Genomic DNA, 7,570 nt, shown 5'->3' on the forward strand with positions numbered 1-7,570 from the left:
TGCTCTGTCTCTCTCTGTCCCAAAAATAAATAAACGTTGAAAAAAAATTAAAAAAATAAAAAATAAAAAGTCAAAGTAGAGGGAATATTCTGAGAGGTTCTGGCTCATTCCAGGGTATATTACTAGAAAAAGAAATGGAAATTATAAGCAGAAGATGTGGACAGACATCTGACATAACAACTGTTTATTTATATGTCCTTCAGGAGGTATGTTTATGTGTGTATCAGAGAGAAAGAGAGAGAGGAAGATATAGAGAGAGAAATAGAGAGAGAGAGAGAGGGAGAGAGCGAGCGACTGAAGCTACTAACTAGATTGAGAAGAATTAAGATGTCAAAATTCTTCAGAGACTTCAATGCTCCCCACCAAGAACTGCTTTACCATTTTGACAACCTCTTTATTTCTACCATTATTTTACATATACTTACCTTGTGCCTTGGTGCTTTGCCTGGCTCGGTGTGGTCACTGTGTCCTCCCAACATTTGCGTGCATGTGAGACATCATCAAAATCCTGCACCAAGCCCTTCGGTCGCTGCTGCTGACAGCCCAGCAGTGCTCTGCATACAACCGCCTTCATTGGCAGCAGCCGTATCACGCACGGCCGGTGCAGCTGCGATTCAGGGCCAGCTAGAGTACACCAATTGTTTCCCGCAGCACATCTTTGCATTTCCAGCATTGAAAATAAGCCTCTGCAAGCTTGGAACCCCCAAGAGCCCAGTTCCCAAGAGCCTGAGATAACGGTTACAACAAATCTACAATAAACATATAGGCAAAGTGCATTAATGTATGCTTAATAGTGCATGTTTAGTGTTTTCTTGCGCTGCTGTTTATAGACTGGATCAGCCAGGAAACGTTACCACATTTAAATGCATGCTTTGCTCAGCGGTGGCTAAAAGAGTGGGAGGTGTCCTATATGCCGCGGAGAATGTGGTTTCACTGAACGGGAGCGGAGAGCGAAGGTTTGCTCTCGCGATTTGTGTATGTTCTTTTCGGTGGTGGTGGTTGCGGCGTCCAGTGCGGGTCCCGCCTCGTTGGGCGTATTCGTGAAATAACTGAAAGAATGACGGATCGACGTAACCAGCAGCACTGTTTCTCGTTCGGACCTTCTTCCTTTCCTTATTTCGTCTACAAGCAAGAGCATGAATTGTGACACATGGACAAGAATTAGGATCATGCTCCTGACTTCAAATCATAGTCAGTTGTGATTTGAATGAAATTTATACACAAATGCTACTGTGTTTTGGGCATATCTAGGAATGACTGTGTTTGCCTAGAGTGAAGTGTATTTATGTTTGCCTAGTTGTATTTTTTCCTTTTGAAGTCTCCCTAGCTGTGTTTTCCTCAAGTTACTAAGTATATTTTCTGCAACAGAAGTGTATTTTGTTGATAGAAATGTCTTTTGAGCCACATGTGTAATTCAAACTTTTCTAGAAGCTGCGTTACAATAGACAAAGAAACAGGTGAAGTTAATTTAAATAACATTTTATTTAACCAGCTCTTTCAAACATATAATTTCAACATGTGGCACTCACCAATTTTCAAGGGCTCAGTATCCACATGTGGCTAGTGACTACTGTGTTGGATATGGAAATCCCTGTGTATTTATCCAGCGAAAGACTTGGCTGGTGACAGATCAAAGGTGGCTTATTAATCTTATGTGTTTGTTTAAATAAGCATGTGCTTTAAAATAATTTTGAACTTCGATTTTTAATTTATATGAAAGCTACTCTATAAAAGTAGACATTGATACGAAAACAAGTGGAAATTATACTGAAAAAAATATATATAAAAGGATATCTTCTTTCCCTCACCAGTTTGTTCCTCCAAAATAATAACTATGAATGCTCGTGTATGTATTTTCAGGTAAAAAAATATGCTTATAATCTGGGAATATTTTTGTATTTAGAAGACGACAATATATTTAGAATTTCTACCCGTATGAATTCTTACATGAACAGACCTATCCCGTGCTCAATGGTAAACAGAAAAATTAAATGAGATAGCCTTACGTCCTTCTTAGAATGGCAAAAATTGAAAGGACTGACAATACCAAGTGTTGCGAGACAGGTAGCAAGGTTAGCTCTTTTATGCTGCTAGCGAGTGCGTGTTTTGCTACAATATGTTGAAAACAGTTCGGCATTATTTAGCAGGTTTGAAGAGACACATACTCAATGCCATAGCGATTCCATTTCTAGGTACATACCCTAAAGAAACATTTGCACATCTATACCATAAGAAATATGCAAGAATATTCCTAGAGGCATCCATCATTATCACCCCGAATTAGGCAAACGATGCAAACTGGCACCTGTACTGCAGAGGGCAAGGAAAGAGGTAGATCACTCCAAACTGGGCGGTGGTAGTTGTAATAAGCAATGAAATTTACTTACAAGGCTTGTCTTGGGCTCCTGCAAGACAACCTCTGCACCTTCCTGCCAGATTCTTAGGTTTATATAGAGGCCTTAAGTGGGTTTAGTCATGTACTACATCCGGATGGTCTTAACACCTTTCTCTCTCAAGGCCACAGACTTGAGGAGCCTCTGTCAGGGACTAGCTTGAGGGTTACCCAGAGATTATGTCCTCTCGACCTCCTTTAACAAAACCAAAAAGTTCATTCACAAAAAATTTGTGGTGAATAGTGTGTATATATTATATATATATATAGTATGCATATATAGTGAATAGTATGCATATATATGTCAAGAGCCAGACAACTAACTGAGCCACCCAGGCACCCTAAATCACATATAAATGATGAAATACTACACAAAACTCAAAGTGAATAAACTACAGCTGCATGCATGCAATATTGGTATTTCTTTCAATTATGATATTGAATGAAAGAAGCAGGTCACAGAAAAATGCTTGTATAGAGTGGTTCAATTTCTACAATGCTTGAAGTAGGCTAAACCAAAGGCATACATAGATACTAAAACTGTACTTTTAAAAAAATGCAGCAAATATCAGATGTGTAGTTACCTTTAGGAAGGAAAGAAAAATGTGTGACTAGGCAGAGACCTATGAGAGTACACATAAATGATCCCAACAATGCCGTGTCCTTTTACCTTCCTCCAGTGACCTTGTTTCCTATTCTACCTCAGCCTACCTTAAAAATTGATATATGCTTGGGGCGCGTGGGTGGCTCAGTCGGTTAAGCGTCTGACTTCGGCTCAGGTCATGATCTCCTAGTCTGTGAAATTGAATCCTGCACTGGGCTCTGTGCTGACGGCTCAGAGCCTGGAGCCTGCTTCGGATTCTGTGTCTCCCTCTCTCTGCCCTTCCCCTGCTCGTGCTCTGTCTCTGTCTCTCCTTCTCAAAATAAATAAAGATTAAAAAAAATGATATATATTTTATAGGTATATTTTAGAAATTTTTGTAACCAGTAAATGCAGTCTTTCTATCGTATCAAATTCATGTATCCTGTTCTCTATTTCCTTCCTCTATTCCTGGCTCATTCTCTCTGGTCTTCCACCCAAATGAACTTTTGATGCCCCAGTACCTTCAATCCTACCCATCAATGGCCCCCTTTGATGGCCTCATTCTCTGGTTCATCCAGTCTAAATTCCATGGAGAATTGTTATCATCACACCCTTGCGTATATACATTTCTTATTTCATAGTACTTAACTGAAAAATAAAATCCTGATCAATCCAACTCTTCTGCTCTTGGCCTGCACCTACACATGTACAAAGCAAACAATACAATACTTACTAGTTTCACCTTTACACTTATGATCTCAAAATCGAGCGGCCCTCCATGCTGCCAGATTATCTTCTCATTGACTCTCGTGGATGACTGTTTCACACCTTCTCTCTAAACAAGCATCAGTACCTTCTATCCTATCTTTCTTTCAGCTTGTGATTTTGCATCCTACTTCACAGAAAATGGGGGCAGTCAAGATGACTCAAAAATTCCCACCACCGTATTCAGTCACATGCCAACAACACACATGCACGTAGACGTGTTCCTCCATGTATTCGTGCATGATTTACCCACACTACTCCCTTCACATGTGCATCTGAGCCTCTCTTGCAAACTGCAGGACACTGAACCAGTAAGTCCCTCCTTTCTTTTATATCAAGTTTTCATTCTTCACATTAGTGTACCAGCTGCCATGATGACTTCCATATTAAACTTTTCTTGACCCACTCCTCAACCAACGATAGCTCATTTCTTTGCTCCTTCTCATAGCAAAACTCGTCAGAAAAGATTTCTGCATTTGCAGCCTCTGATTTCTTACCTTCCGTGTTCTCCTAACCCACTCCACTCAGGCTTTTGCCTTAACCGTTCTGCAGATAGTGACCTTTGTTAAGGTTAAAGATAATTTCTGTGCTCTTAAATCCATTGGTTAAGTTTTGGTACTCCTTTTGCTTGATCTACTGACGACACTTGACCCAAGTTGATCATGCCTTCCTCCTTGACACGCTTTCCTCCAGAGGCCTTTAGCTTTATCTTTTTTTTTTTTTTTAACTGATCACTCCTTTTCAGTCTATTTTGCTGGTGATACGTCTTTTTTCAAATGTCTGTTTTGGAGCACCCCAACTCTGAATCCTTAGTCATTTTTTTCCATACATCCACTTCCTTGCTGATCTTGTCTAGTCTTAGGGCTTTAAAACTTTTTTTTTTAATTTTTTTTAACGTTTTTATTTATTTTTGAGACAGAGAGAGACAGAGCACGAACGGGGGAGGGGCAGAGAGAGAGGGAGACACAGAATCGGAAGCAGGCTCCAGGCTCTGAGCCATCAGCCCAGAGCCCAAAGCGGGGCTCGAACTCACGGACTGCGAGATCGTGACCTGAGCCGAAGTCGGACGCTCAACCGACTGAGCCACCCAGGAGCTCAGGCTTTAAAACTTTTATGTCGATTACCCCAAAATATATTTCTAGCTCAGGCTATACTTCTGAGCTGTCTACTTGTAAAATAACATCTCAAAGTCAGGATCAAACTGAACTCCTAATCTGCCTTATCCTCTAGGCCATGATTTCCCTATCTTTCTAGTTAAGCCAAATCCTGGGGGTCATTCTTGATTCCTCTCTCTATCACATACCTTGTATTTCATAAAGGAAATCCTTTGGCACTTGTCTTCAAAATACATCAAGAATCCAACCAGTTCTTACCAACACTGCTTCCATCTTAGTTCGGCCATGATAATCTTATGACTGGATTATTGCAGTAGTCTCATAAATAGACTCCCTGTTTCTACCTTGTCTCCTACAGTTAATTCTTAATGCAACAGCGAGAATGAGCCTTTGAAAATGTAAGATCAGACCAGTCCTCTCCTCCAAGCTTGGAGTGAGCTAGATAGACCTTGTACCGTGTGATCTCCATTGTCACGTCTGATCCTCTGCCCCTTATCCACTCTATTTTAGTCACACTGGCCTCCTTGTTATTCCTGGAGCATACCTGGGATTCTTTCACTTTAAGGTTGTGCTTGAAATATTCCCTCTATCTATCATATTCTTCTGAAAGACATTTGCAGGTTAGTGCCCTCATGTCATTTACATTTTTGCCTAAATATCACCTTTTAAATGAAGTCTACTAATCCCCACATTTAACATTCCTATACAACCTCTCCATTAAGAGTTTCTTTTCCCTTCTTGGCTTGAAAATTATAGATTCCGTTTCTATTCTTTAAAGCCTAACTTTACATATTAAGCATTTGTATGCACTAAAGTGTAAAGTAGTTTTCTATGACTGTGTCTTAATGACATTTGGTCTTCATTCTATATATAAAATTTTCAATGCTTTACCCTTTATCATAGCTTCACCATATCACGGGTGGCTACATTTGTCATGATGTTGTGTTTTCAAGAAGGGCTCATGGGATTATGTTTTCTGAATTCATGCATATTTGAAAATTTCTTTCTGTTGTCTTTACACTTGCTTGACAGATTGGCTGGGTATAACATTCATGAGTTTTGCTTCATTTCCCCTTAGATCTTTGTAGAGTCTGTTTCCATTGTTATTTTAATATTTATGTGGTTGTCTGAAGACAATAGGCATTTCCCACTCCCTGTATGCCTTGCTTTCCTTGCCTACATGACTGAAGAATTCTCTCTTTATCCTCACAGTTCAAGAAGTTGACTGTCACATGTTAGACCATTGTTTGTTTTGTAATGCTTCTTTGAGAAGCACAGTCTTTTGATCCAAAGATGCACATATTCTTTTATGTAAGGAAATTTTCTTTAAAAAATATATATTTTTTTCTGTCCCATTAATTGTGCTCACTACTTCAGATATAAGAATTATCCTAGGTTTCTTCATTGTCACCTGCTCTGTATCTATTACCTTCTTTATGTCCTTTTTCTCTGCATTCCCACTATTATCTGAAGACTCTGTTATCTTTCCTGTTATCCATTTTGCTATGTTACTTCTTTAAATCTAGTTATTGCCTAAGTTGCCTGTTAGTTTCACATTATATCTTACTTCTGTAATGCTGTTTCTGCTCCCTCAATTTGGTCCTTAGCTCCGCGTTTTCATTTCATTAAGCTGTTTTACCATTGTTAACTTAGTATGTCAATACCTTGGATCTATGTTTTCTTTAAATTCCTCTTCGGTAAGAAGTGGTTAGAAATTTTTTCTTTATTTTCATAGCTAACATTTTCTTTAAGAGTTCATTCAAATTTTTTTTAATGCTTATTTATTTTTGAGGGAGAGAGAGAGAGTGAGAGCGTGAGCAGGGTGGAGGCAGAGACAGAGGGAAATACAGAATTGGAAGTGGGCTCCAGGCTCTGAGCTGTCAACACAGAGCCCGATGTGGGGCTTGAACTCATGAGCTGTGAGATCATGACCTGAGCTGAAGTTGGACGCTTAACCGACTGAGCCACCCAGGCTCCCTTTAAGAGTTCATTTTTTAATTTCATTTCACTTATGCCATAATTTCTCCTTATCTCTCTTTCTGCCAGTGTCTTCTTTTTTGTTCTCTCTTTCTTTTATCTCTCTCTCTTTTCCCTTTATTCCTTTTTCTTCCCTTTCAGTAACATTTTTGCAGTGCTAACATGCTTCTCTCTTTCATTCATCTGTCAAGGCCTTCTAATTCCTTTGATGTAAGGTGGATAAATCGTCCATGATTTTCCTTTCCAACCTGATATGAAATTCAGAGCTTCAGCTTAACATCTTAGTATTTTGTAATCTATTACTTTTACGTAGTATATCACCATGAAGGTCAAGAGGGGAATTCAACCTAGAGTCTGTGATATCTTATTTAGAAGATTTGGTCTCTGGGCTCCTTTCTCCATTTTTGTGTCAATTGCCAATTTTCTAAATTACTGTGTGTCCTCTTTCTGTTCTGTGGTAGATACCCTTGCATCCCTACAGCCCTCCTTCGCTTCCCAGAAGATAAGCCAGGTTAGTTCTCTTGCACTTCTTCCAGCAGCCATTGCCATATGCCCCCCCCCCCCCCCAAGCAGTGGACAGAAACAATGTTGGAAACTTGCTTTGGCTCACAGATTTCCAGAATGACTAGTCTACTGTCTGTGGGCATTAGAGTTTGAGGGATTGGGGCACTGCACGGGCAAGGCAACGAAGAGACTGCTCTTCAAGTGTGTAGACCCAAGGCCTCTGGTGCTCACATT

The 7,570-nt window shown here is 39.8% G+C and overlaps 1 protein-coding gene across 1 annotated transcript in view; it reads right to left on the reverse strand.

The window, feature by feature from the left end:
• The window catches only part of LOC121033791 (phospholipid scramblase family member 5), a 23,791-nt gene extending 23,154 nt beyond the window's left edge, over positions 1-637 (reverse strand). Inside the window, exon 1 of the mRNA XM_040480420.1 lies at positions 426-637. The gene's annotated coding sequence lies outside the window, so the exon portion shown is untranslated. The remainder of the gene's footprint in view (positions 1-425) is intronic.
• Positions 638-7,570: the final 6,933 nt, after the last annotated feature.

Source organism: Herpailurus yagouaroundi, unplaced genomic scaffold (assembly GCF_014898765.1).
Source record: "Herpailurus yagouaroundi ecotype Mexico unplaced genomic scaffold, PumYag 159, whole genome shotgun sequence".
Taxonomy (NCBI): Eukaryota; Metazoa; Chordata; class Mammalia; order Carnivora; family Felidae; genus Herpailurus; species Herpailurus yagouaroundi.